Genomic DNA, 12,676 nt, shown 5'->3' on the forward strand with positions numbered 1-12,676 from the left:
TTTTTAGCTGACGGAAGCAATGGGGACATGGCCCCTGTGAAGAGGCTCCTTCCTCCTCTGCCCTGGGGACACACTGCCACCTCTTCATGGATGATGCCACATTTATACCTGGCACCAGGCTCCAGCCTGACCTCTGAGTGGGGACTTCTAGCACCTTTGACCTCAGATTCCCTCAGCCCAACCAGCCCCTTCAGCACAGACCATATCCGCTGCCTCATCTCTGTCCCTCAGGCTCGCCTCAGTCACCCACCTCCGCCTCCTTCCTCATCCTCACATTCACATCTTGACTGTGATCCCACCGCAGCCTTTCCCTGCCTGCCTCTGCCCCCTTCCATTCCAGTGACACCCCCTGGGCTGGGTGCGCATCACCCCAGGAAGACAAGAGAAATCCCTTCCCCCAGGCCCCCTGCTCCACCCCACGTATCCCATTGCCACCAGCTCGCCCTACAGCATGGTTGCAGCTCTGACCTTTGGCATCACTACCTGCTGGAGGGAGGTGGATCTCCCGCCCAGCACTGGAGGCCCTCCCTGAGGTCAGTCTCCCTCCTTTTAACACCGTATCCAGCACCAGGAATCCTGGGCTACCGGTTCTCTGCATGTGCCCACATTTTCACGCTGCTGCACCTTTGCTTACACCATTTCTTCGGTCCAGAATTCTGTTCCCCTTTGCCTAACCATTGAAACCCTACCCTTCTTTCAAAGCATGGTTCGAAAGTCACCTGCTCCAGGAAGCCCTCTTCAGTCCTCTCAGGTGGGATGCATCTCCCCATCTCTTGTTTTTGCTGCTGGTATGCTGCCTCTCACCCCCTGTCTGGTGTTGTATTCAACTGGGTCCACTCCCTGGGTGGGTCAGCTCCTAAAATTAGGAAAAGGTCTTACTCAACTCTGTTTTCCCCCTTAGTGTCTACCAGAGTACCTTGCACACAGTAGAGGCTCAATCAACTTCTGCCGATTGAATTGGCTGAGAATTACAAAGAACATTCCCTCCCAGCCTGTCCCTCTGGGCTCACAAAAGCAGCAGCACACAGTGGGGGAAGTCAGGGAGTAATTCTTAAGGTCTTATGTCCTTACTACCTTGGTTATGTTCCTCAGGTTAAAATAGTGACCACATCCAGAGAGATGGGAAGGTATTAATAAGTGAGAGACAGAAATGTGCCGAGGAGTTCCTCCTTCATCAGCAAGCGGAAAGTCCCTCTGTTAAGTTTATGAAATAAAAGCAATCCTTGATACTAAATGCAGTGTGGTATCCTGGATTGGATCCTGAAACAGGAAAGGGACATTCTTGGAAAAATCTAAAATCCAGAGTTTAGTTCACAGTAATGTACCAATGTTAATGTATAGCTTTGTATCATGGTTATGCAAGGCATTAACGTCACAGGAAACTAGGTGAAGGGCATAGAGGAAATTCTGTAGTACCTCTGCAACTTTTTCTGTGAGTTAAAATTATACCAGAACTTAAGAGTTTCATTAAAAAAAAACAACCCTGACAAGAAACTTGACTTATAATTTAGATTTCATTAAATATAATACACGAGGGACTAGCCTGTGTGTTGCACTGTGAAATGTACAGCCATTATTAACAAGCCTGTTTTGCTCTGCTCCAACTTTCTTTAACTAAAAAAAAAATTTTTCCCTCTTGTATCCTATTCAACATATTTAAAGCTTTAAACTTCTAAAGACGATTTTAGCTGTGTCCCATATAACTCGACACGGTGTATTTCCTTCTCATCGAGTTATGCGTATTTAATTTTTAAAAGAGATAACGTACTCATGTAGTTCAAAGAAGAAACACACAAGAAGGTGTGCAGTGGGGTATCTTGTTTTCATCCCATCCCTGGCCAACCCACTCCCACCACTCACTTCAGGAAACTTCTATTAATTTCTTAGTATTCTTCCTGGTTTTTTGGTTTTTTGTTTGTAATGTACGTGTGGGCAAATCTTCCCACTTTTCTGGCACTAGGAGTAGCTTGCTATACTCACTATTCTGTGCCTTAGCAGTATATCCTTGAGCTTTGTCCATATTCATTAAAAAAAAAATGTCCTCATGCTTTTTTAATACTTATGTAGTCTTCAACTGTGTGAATAAGCCAGTTTTATTTATCTGTCCCTTACGGAGAGAAAATTGACTGTTTCCCATTTTTTGCTTCACAGCAATGCTGCATAGGATACCACGGTCAGGGATCACTGTAAGAATCTCCCAGAGGAGGGAGAGCTAGAGCAAAGGCTAACACATCCGTGATGTTGCTGGATGCTTCCACATCGCCAGACTGTCTCATTCTGCCCTCTACCTGTGCTGGACAAGCCTGCCTACTCCCGCGTGGCCTTGACAGAGGGGGCCAGTATCCAGCTTTTGAATTTATGTCAGTCTGATAGACGAGAAATTGTATCACAGGGCACTTATAATTAGAAGTTTTCTTTTTGGATTAAGTGGGCTTGATCTCTTTATGAACTTAAGGGCCATTTGTATTTTTAGAATGTGCTGTCTCTATTTTTGCTATTTCCACCCCCTCATTTTTTAGAACTCTTAATTATTAGAGAGATTAGTTCTTTCTCTGTGATATGAGTTGCATATTTTTCTCCTAAATGCTTGTCATTTGACTTTTGAATCTATTGCCACCCAGAAGTTTTTAAATTTTTATGTAGTCGAATCAGCCATCTTTTCTTATTTCACTTCTAGATTTGAGTCATCCGCAGAAAGGCCTTTGTCATTAAGTCTTGGGTGGATGGTTACACAGCAGTAAGTCACTGGAACAGCTATGGCACATGAAAGGAGCTTGGAAATTTGTTAAATGAATTAATGAATGAAAGAATAAGGAATGATACATAACCTCGGAAAACCAGCGTACCTGAAAAATTGTATTTTTCTTTTTAGTTCCTTAGAGTGCCTGGAGAGTGCTCTAGGATGTTCGGGGGCCTCTGGTTTCCAGTTTTGTGGGTCAGTCTCTGTGTGGGACGTTGCTCATATCACATTTTCAGTCCCCTGTGGGTCAGGTAGTTTCACACTGTTAGAAAAAACCGTTAGAGAGTCCCCTACTCTACACAAATACACACCCGGTCACGGGGGCCCTGACAGAGGGTGACCCTCATGGGCTCAGGGCAGTTCCCCCCTCCACCCCCTGAAGACGGGGCTCTGTGTGGAGGGCAGGAGTGAGTGCCCGCACGCTCCTGAGGCTTCAAGACAGCAGATCCTCTTTGGTTTGGGCACGGATTTAGGGATGCTGGCTGTAACTTAGGGGACATAGAGTATAGTCAGAGCCAACTGAGACAGTGACGGGTGTTGGCTCAACCTGGTCGGACTGAGGGGCTGGTGTGCCCGGGGTCTCGGCGAGGGGTACTTGAATGCCTGAAGGTGGGGATGGACAGAAATGCTGGGTCCCTGTGGTGTGCCTGGCCCTGGGCAAGTAGCTTCAGAGTAAGTGACATAGTCCAGGGCAGCTTGGCAAACCCTCTGGAGCTATTAAAAGCTTTTGCTGAAACCTGAACCCAGGGCTGGTAATACACTCTGTCACTCCACTACGTGTCGTCATAAGAGCTGCATCTGCCCTGCTGTCCTTAGGCTGCGTTGGCTGCCAGCCTGCCCTATCCTACTGGCCTAGAGCACAGAGGCCTAAGCACCCTCTGCCAAGCTAGCTGTTCCCGCCTCCCCTCCCCTTCCTGCCCTGAGGCAGGGCCTGACCTGTTTCCTTAGAGCCCTAAGGTGACTGATGAGATGGAGGGAATTGACTCTGCTCTCTTTTTGTTTGCCACAAACAAAACCCCTTCTTTGAGGGGCTACATAGCAAGCCCCTTCTGAGAATACCCACAGCTTCCCTTTTAGCTCTTTTGCCCAGGGAGTCTGGGTTTTCACCTCATTTCATTTAGACCTTAAAAGTCACAAAATGGGGCTTCCCTGGTGGCGCAGTGGTTAAGAATCCGCCTGCCAATGCAGGGGACACGGATTCGAGCCCTGGTCTGGGAAGATCCCACGTGCTGCGGAGCAACTAAGCCCGTGTGCCACAACTACTGAGCCTGTGCTCTAGAGCTTGTGAGCCACAACTACTGAGCCCACGTGCCACAACTATTGAAGCCCACGCGCCTAGAGCCCGTGCTCTGCAACGAGAGAAGCCACCACAATGAGAAGCCCGCGCACCACAACGAAGAGTAGCCCCTGCTCGCTGCAACTAGAGAAAGCCCGCGCGCAGCAACGAAGACCCAACACAGCCAAAAATAAATAATTTTTTTTAAAAAAGTCACAAAATGACATATATCCACTACCAAATGTAAAATAGATAGCTAGTGGGAAGCAGCCGCATAGCATAGGGAGGTCAGCTTGGTGCTTTGTGACCACCTAGAGGGGTGGGATAGGGAGGGTGGGAGGGAGATACAAGAGGGAAGGGATATGGGGATATATGTATACGTATAGCTGATTCACTTTGTTATAAAGCAGAAACTAACACACCATTTTAAAGCAATTATACTCCAATAAAGATGTTAATAAAATAAGTCACAGGGATACAACGTACAGCATGGGGAATATAGTCAATAATATTGTATTAACTTTGTAAGGTGACACATGGTAACTGAGCTTATTGTAGTGACCACTTCACAATGTGTACACACGTTGAATCACTATGTTATACACCTGAAACTAAAAATAGTATTGAATGTCAATTATACCTCTATTAAAACAAAACAAAACAAAAAGTCACAGATGACACACTGCTATATTTAAAATAGATAACCAACAAGGACCTACTGTATAATTAATTAATTAATCAGTTAATTAATTTTAAAAGTCACAAAATAGAGTTCACCCAAACCAACAGATCTTGACTCAGTGAAACTAACTCTCCTCCCAGACTCACCCTTCCGGAGTGATATTCAAATGCGCAACCACTCGCCAGGCTGGGGTCCACCTTAACCCCTCAGTGCTGGGGAGGTCTGCAGGGCGTCCCTGGAGGGGCTCGCGGAGGCTCCTCACCATCAGGTGTGAGAACATCTTAGCAGTTCAACAACTGGTCCAGCTGCACCATCAGTGTGGCCACCACTGTCCTCCTGTTGCCTCAGGTTAAAAAGGGAAGCCGCTTTCTCTCTTTATCCCAGAATGTCTAACTGGAGGGGATCTTATGGTTCATCTGCCCCCAAAACTTCTGTTTTCAGATCATCAAAGAAACATTTTGTGTGCAGGCAGTTTTCACCAGACCCTGTGCTGGGAGCTGGAGTAGAGAGGTGTCAGGAGTCCCTGCAGTCCGCGATGACAGGAGGGAGGAGAGAGCCCAGGTTAGAGAGATTTGGAAGGTAGAACAGGCAGGGTTGGGGGTGGCTGAGGAGTGGGGAAGAGACTGGAAGAGGAGGGCATCAGGATGACTCCAAGGATTCTGACCAGGGTGACCGGGTGGATACTGGGATTGAGCCGTCGGCTACAAAGAGGTGCTCTCACAAGCTACAGTGAATGTACCAGAAATAGTGAATGTCCCTGCAGAACTGCAGGAACAGCATCACGGGAGGAGCCCCTTCTGTGTTCCCAGAGAATGTCAAGTGCGCCTCTATCAGTTCTGAGCAGCCAGTGTTGGAGGATGTGTCAACCTTCCTCTCTTCTGTTGCATCAGCCCTAGGAGCTGTGTCAGCTTCTTGCAATTACTAATCTTGCAATCTTTCTTAGTTTGCCCTTCCTTTTGTATCAACATTTTTGTAAACAATTTCCCTCATTAAATTCCCTCTGTTGAAATACCTAGAGTTTTTCTGTTTACTTAACTAGACACTGGTTGCTGTGATTACATACCCACCAGATCAACAAAAAAAATTTTTTTTAATTTTATAAATTTACTTATTTATTTTTGGCTGCGTTGGGTCTTTGTTGCTGCGCGCAGGCTTTCTCTAGTTGCAGCGAGCGGGGGCTACTCTTCGTTGCGGTGTGCGTGCTTCTCATTGAGGTGGCTTCTCTTGCTGCGGAGCACAGGCTCTAGGCGCACAGGCTTCAGTAGTTGTGGTGCGTGGGCTCAGTAGTTGTGGCTTGTGGGCTCTAGAGCACAGGCTCAGTAGTTGTGGCGCACGAGCTTGGTTGCTCTGTGGCAATGTGGGATCTTCTCAGACCAGGGCTCGAACCCGTGTCCCCTGCATTGGCAGGCGTATTCTTAACCACTGCACCCCCAGGGAAGTCCGGCAACATTTTTAAAGTTTGATAATACCAAGTATTGGGTAGGATGTGGAGCAATTGAAGCTGCTGGTGGCAGGGGTGGGGTGTGTGTGTGTGTGTATAAATTGAGGCACTTTGAAAAACAGTTTGACATCAGCTATTAAAGTTGAAGATTGATACTCTATGACCCAACAGTTTATCTTTTAGGTATAAACCTAGAGAAAATGGTGCACATATGCATTAAGATATATGTACAAGTAGTATTGCTTGTGAAAGCCAAAAGATGAACGATCTAAATGTCCATCAACAAAGATGAATAAATAAATTGTGGTATATGAATTTGATGGACTACAATATAGCAATGACAAAAAAATGAATGAGTGCTACACACATTACCAGAGATGAAAGTTACAAACATCATGGTGAGTGAAAGAAGCAGTACACAAAAGAGAATGACAGGGACTTCCCTGGTGGCGCAGTGGTTAAGAATCCGCCTGCCAATGCAGGGGACATGGGTTCGAGCCCTGGTCCAGGAAGATCCCACATGCCACAGAGCAGCTAAGCCCGTACGCCACAACTACTGAGTCCACATGCTGCAACTACCGAAGCCTGCGCGCCTACAGCCTGTGCTCTGCAACAAGAGAAGGCACCACAATAAGAAGCCCGTGCACCGCAACGAAGAGTAGCTCACGCTCGACACAACTAGAGAAAGCCCACACGCAGCAATGAAGACCCAACACAGCCAAAAATAAATATATACTTATTTTTTTTTAAAAAAGAGAGAATGACAGTGTAATACACTTTACAAGGAGTTCAAAAAGGAGAAAAACTATAAAGTACATTGTAGTAGGCAGAAAAAAGCCCCCCAAAGACGCTCGTGTCCTAATACCTGGAACCTGTGAATGTGTTACTTTACATGGCAAAAGAGACCTTGCAGATGCAATAATAAGGACCTTGAGATGGGGAGATTAATGTGGATTATCTAAGTGGGCTCAAAGTAATCACAAAGGTCCTTGAAAGCAGAAAAGGGGGCAAAATAGAAAAGTCAGAGCGGAACATGTGATTACAGAAGAAAGGCACAGAGATGTGAAATGTTGCTGGCTTAGAAGATGAAGGAAGTGGTCATGAGCCGAGCAATGCAGGTGGCCTCTAGAAGCTGGAAAGGGCCAGAAATGGATTCTTCTCTAGAGCCTCAGAAAGAAACGCAGCTCTGTGGACACATAGATTTTCAGCTCAGTGAGACCTGTGTCAGGCTTCTGACCTACAGAACTGTGAGATAATACATTTGTGTTGTTTTTAAGCCACTAAGTTTGTTACAGCAGTGATAGAAAACTAATACATACATATTGTTCAATCTTTTTCTGTTTTTCAGATTGGATAATTTTTATTGATCTGTCTTCAGGTTCTTTATTTCTTCTGTCATCTTCAATCTGTTGCTAAGCCCATTCAATGAATTCTAAACTTCAGATATTGTACTTTTCAGTTCTAGAATTTCCATTTGGGTCTTCCTTATAGCTTCTATTACTCTGCTAAAATTTACTGTCTTTTCAATAGTTTTTAGTGTATTTTCTTTTATGTCCTTAAGCATAGTTATAACAACTACTTTAAATATCTTTGCTAATTCCAACATCTGGGTTCTCTTGGGGTCAGTTTCCATTGCTTTTTTTTTTTTTTTTTCTCTTGGTCATATTTTCCTGTTTATATGTTGAGTAATTTGGATTCTGTTCTGGTTATTGTGAATAATACATGATATGGAGTCTGGATACAGCTCTTCCACAGAATATTGATTTATCTATTTTAGCAATTAACTTGGCTGAACTCCTTCTGCAAATTTGGTCTCCCTTTTAGTAAAAAGCAGCTCAAATTTCAGTTTTGTTCTTTTAGCTTCAGCTGGGCTTCTTGGAGTCTACCCCATGCCTACATAATTCAGTGGTCAATGAGAGATTTGGACAGGATATATATACAGATTTTTGGGCTCCTTTGGAACTTCCCTACTTAACTTTCCAGCTGTTGTGCTTTTGCCACAATCTCTGGTTTTCAGTTTCCAAACTAGGAGGACTGTGGGGTTCTATGCAGGTTTTAGCTGCCTGTATGCCTATTTTAGCTGTGAGGATTGGGGCCTGCTTTTAGCCTAAATACATTTTAAGAAGTGGGAAACTCACTCAGTTCCTTTCTTTTCCAAGTGTCAACCCCCATCCAGTATCTGCCTTGTTTTGGTTGCTTTCTGGTGCCTTCAGGTCATTGTTTTTTATATTTTTCCCAGAATTTACAATTGTTATCTGTGTAAGCTTGTTCAGTAGAAGCCACTTGGTTCAATAGAAGTGGAATATATAAAAAATATAGCTTACGGATTAATACATAGTGGTAAACTATAAGGTATAGCAAGGGGAGGAATATTAGTCTTGGGAATATGATCAGGGAGAGACACATAGGGACCATCTAAAATGATGGCAATGTTCTAGCTCCAAAACTGTTTGGTGGTTATATAAGTGTTTGCCTTATTTTTATAAATCTTCAAAGTATTACAGATATCTTACATACTCTTCTATATATGACATACAATTTAAAATCAATGTTTAGTGTCTTTAAGGATGGAGGTATAGAATTGGAACCATGGGCATACAGGTGGCAGGTGATGCCATGGACATGAATGAGGTCTACTTGGAGGGCGTGTGGTGCAGGAAGGGGAAAGGTCTGGGAGATCCTGAGGAGCCCTGGCATTTCCTGGACAGGCAAGGGGAGGGGAACCCACAAAGGGAGCCTTACGTAGTGCAGTCAGACCCTTGGGAGGAGAAGTGGTCTCCCACCCATGGAAGTGTGCGATCTCCGGGAAGCCAAAGGAGGAGACTGTCAGGAAGGGAGCGGTCTAATGTACAGAGCCAAAAAAAAAAAAAAAAAAAAAGAAGGGAGTGGTCAATAGAATCAAGCACTGCAGAGAGAACAACACAAGCTGAAGCTGGAGCTGTGCTAATGGGAGTGTAAGGTTAGGGGATGGTTATCATTCAGTTCACTGGTGAGATGGGGTCAGTATCCTGATACAGTGCATTGAGGAGTGAACAGAAGGTGAGGTGGGAAGGCAACAAGGCCAGGCTCGGTTTCCAGGGGCTCCGTCTCAAGGGCAGGGCAAGGTACTTAGGCACCTGGGAATGTTTGAAAGAAAAGTGTAATAAAGCTCAAATCAAAAAAGTAGAAGAGGAAAGACAAGGGTCAGAAAAAAGGGTGAAGTTACATCCCTGCCAACTGAAACTGATTAGGGTTTGTCTAGAGTTTGGAATGGAGAAGGAAGAGGAAGCATCTTTGTTTAATTTGTATACTTGTGTTATAATTACGTATTCATACGTCTGGGCCACCTATCTGGAGTGAGTGCAAAGGCTCAGGGAAAAGTTAATAAGGCTCAGCCTGGCCTCTGCAGTGGAGAGGACCACACTCCGCAGGGAAAGGCCCGTCCACGCCTGTCTCCCCATCATTGAAACAACTGAATGCTTCCAGTTCTTCTGCATGTTCCTCCCAGAGGGCTCCTGGGACCACCATGGCACCCATCCCCACCCCAGCACAGGCCCTGGCCCAGGATGGCCTTCCATTTGGAATGTCTCCTCCTCCTTCCTGTTGCCTTTAAAGCATCTGAGAAGAAGTGGGTATGGGTGGAGATGAAATTTCCAACCCACCTGGGTACAAAAGTACCACCGGGACAAAGTACCACAGACTGGGGGACTTAAACAACAGACATTTATTGTCTCACAGTTGTAGAAGCTAGAAGTCCAAGATCAAGGTGTCAGCAAGGCTGGTTCTGAGGGAGAATCTCTTCAGGCCTCTCTCTCAACTTTGGGGGTTGCTGGAGATCTTTGGTGTTCCTGGGCTTGTAGATACATCACTCCGATCTCTGCCTCCATCTTCACATGGTGATTTCTGTGTCTTCACATCTTCTTTCTTCTGTGTGTGTCTGTCTCTGTGTCCAGATTTCCCCTTTTGATGAGGACACCTGTCATATTGGATTAGGACCCACACTTAAGACCTCATTTTAGCTTGATTATCTCTGTAAAGGCCCTATTTCCAAATAAGGTCACATTCACAGGTACTGAGGATTAGGATGCCAACATATTTTTTTGGGGGGGACACATTTTAACCCATAACATGGGTATATAGGGGTTTGTTATACTCTTTTTATACATGGGGTGTATGCTCTCTACTTTTGTGTACGTTTGAAATTCTCCATAATAAAATGTTAAATAAGCAAAACAAAACAAAACAACCCCCCCAATCCCCTTTCAACTTTGGCCCCATTTCTCAATTCAGCTTCATATCAAAATTCCTTCAGAGATGTCTCCTCTCACTGACTTGCCCCCTCTCTGCCCAGCTGTCTTGAACCTACTTCAAACAGGCTTTTTTTTTTTTTAACTTTTTATTTTATATTGGAGTATAGCTGATTAGCAATGTTGTGATAGTTTCAGGTGCATAGCAAAGGGACTCGGCCATACATATACATGTATCCATTCTCCCCCAAACTCCCCTCCCATCCAGGCTGCCACATAACATTGAGCAGAGCTCCCTGTGCTATACAGGAGGCCCTTGTTGGCTATCCGTTTTAAATATAGCAGTGTAAGGACTTCCCTGGTGGTGCGGTGGTTAAGAATCCGCCTGCTAATTCAGGGGACACGGGTTCGAGCCCTGGTCCGGGAAGATCCCACGTGCCACGGAGCAACTAAGCCCATGAGCCACAACTACTGAGCCTGAGTGCTACAGTCCGTGAGCCACAACTACTGAGCCCACGTGCCGCAACTACTGAAGCCAATGCGCTTAGAGCCCGTGCTCCGCAACAAGAGAAGCCACTGCAATGAGAAGCCCGCGCATTGCAATGAAGAGTAGCCCTCGCTCTCCGCAACTAGAGAAAGCCCGTGCACAGCAATGAAGACCCAATGCAGCCAGAAATAAATAAATAAATAAACAAAGCAGTGTACACGTGTCAATCCCAAACTCCCTGACTATCCCTTCCCCTCTGGTAACCATAAGTTTGTTCTCTAAGTCTGTGAGTCAAACAGGCTCTTATTTCTACCAGTATCTATCTTTCAGGGTCCAGGCAGGGGGCAAAAATCATACAAGTAATTTGAACAGGGAAAATTTCAATATAAAGAATTATTAACAAGGTAAAAGATGGTTAACCACTGGATGGAGTAAAAGAGAACTCTAAGGTGTAACTGAGGTAGCAACCCAGCAGAGGCGAGCACCTCTGGGGCTGAGGTTAAAGTGAATAAGGAAGGATTGAGAAGCTTAGGGCAAGAGGCTCCACAAGGCTGAGATTCAGATTTCTGACGTGGGGCCCTGGCTGGCACAAGAACACGGTACCCCCATAAATGAAACAAAGGCAGCAGAGAAGGAATGCTGGGATGAGAATTACTGAATTTTTAAAAGTAAATTAATAACCAAAAATTATACACAACACAATACATAGGCATCTCTTGTTTTGGAGCCTGGTCACGGATATTTTGGGATAGGATGATAGCTGCGTGGGCCTCTACAGTGAAGTCCACATGGTGTGAGCCTCCAGAAGGGCTTCCCGTTACCCATCCTGACAATGAACAAGTGCAAAGTGGGTGAGGGGCTGACCCAAACAGAGTCCTTCCACGAGGAAGAGGGAGTGTAGCCAAATGCACCAGAAACATGTTCTGGGTGTTTAAAACCATGTCATTCATGTCACGTACCAGCGACAGACTGCATTACCTATAGACACTGGCTGTTACCCAGAAACACATGCCTCAAAGACCCTTGCACTTTTCAGGACTAAACGACACATAGACCCTTGCTGCTGCCCGGGCATTACCCATAGACCCTTGCTGCCGCCCGGGCATTACCCAGAGACCCTTGCTGCCGCCCGGGCATTACCCAGAGGCCCTTGCTGCCACCTGGGCATTAGCCATAGACCCTTAAGTTGCCTAGGAGTGCATAACCCACAGACCTTTGCTGTTGCCCAGGAAATACAATCCTGACAAGCAGTCAGAGATTCTCTCACTTTGGGCTTCTCTTTTTTTCAAAGGTTACAATTAAGGGAACTGCATTCTAGGTTGTCCTTGCTTCCTTAAAATGTCATTACAGCTTGGGCTCACATATGGTCACACATATGGACAACTGCTTTACCTTTTTAATCACAAAATGAATAAATCCTTGTTATAAAAATTCACATAGTATGGATTATCTTTTATTAAATCGATTGTCTTATAAGAGGCAGGGGAAGAGAAGATAAGCAATCCAATAGATCCCTAACACCTGATTCATAGGGTAGACTAGATAACGCAGAGAAAGCTCCTAGCCCAATGCATGGCACTCGGTCAGCATTCAATAATAATAGGCAATATCATTATCCTCAAGCCACAAGGGAGAGCTCGGGGAGAGGGACAGGAGTGAGGAGGGCTGACAGATTGTCAATGTAGTTATTGCCAGCGTCAGACAGAGGAGCCCAGGACCCAAATCTTCCCTGAGTTATGAAAGGAGCACAGAACAGGGAGCCCAACTGCGTTTAGTTCTTCTGACTCCAAGTCATGTATGCGACACGTTTTCTTGCTGTAAAAT

Source organism: Balaenoptera acutorostrata, chromosome 11, assembly GCF_949987535.1.
Source record: "Balaenoptera acutorostrata chromosome 11, mBalAcu1.1, whole genome shotgun sequence".
In the NCBI taxonomy this organism is placed as follows: Eukaryota; Metazoa; Chordata; class Mammalia; order Artiodactyla; family Balaenopteridae; genus Balaenoptera; species Balaenoptera acutorostrata.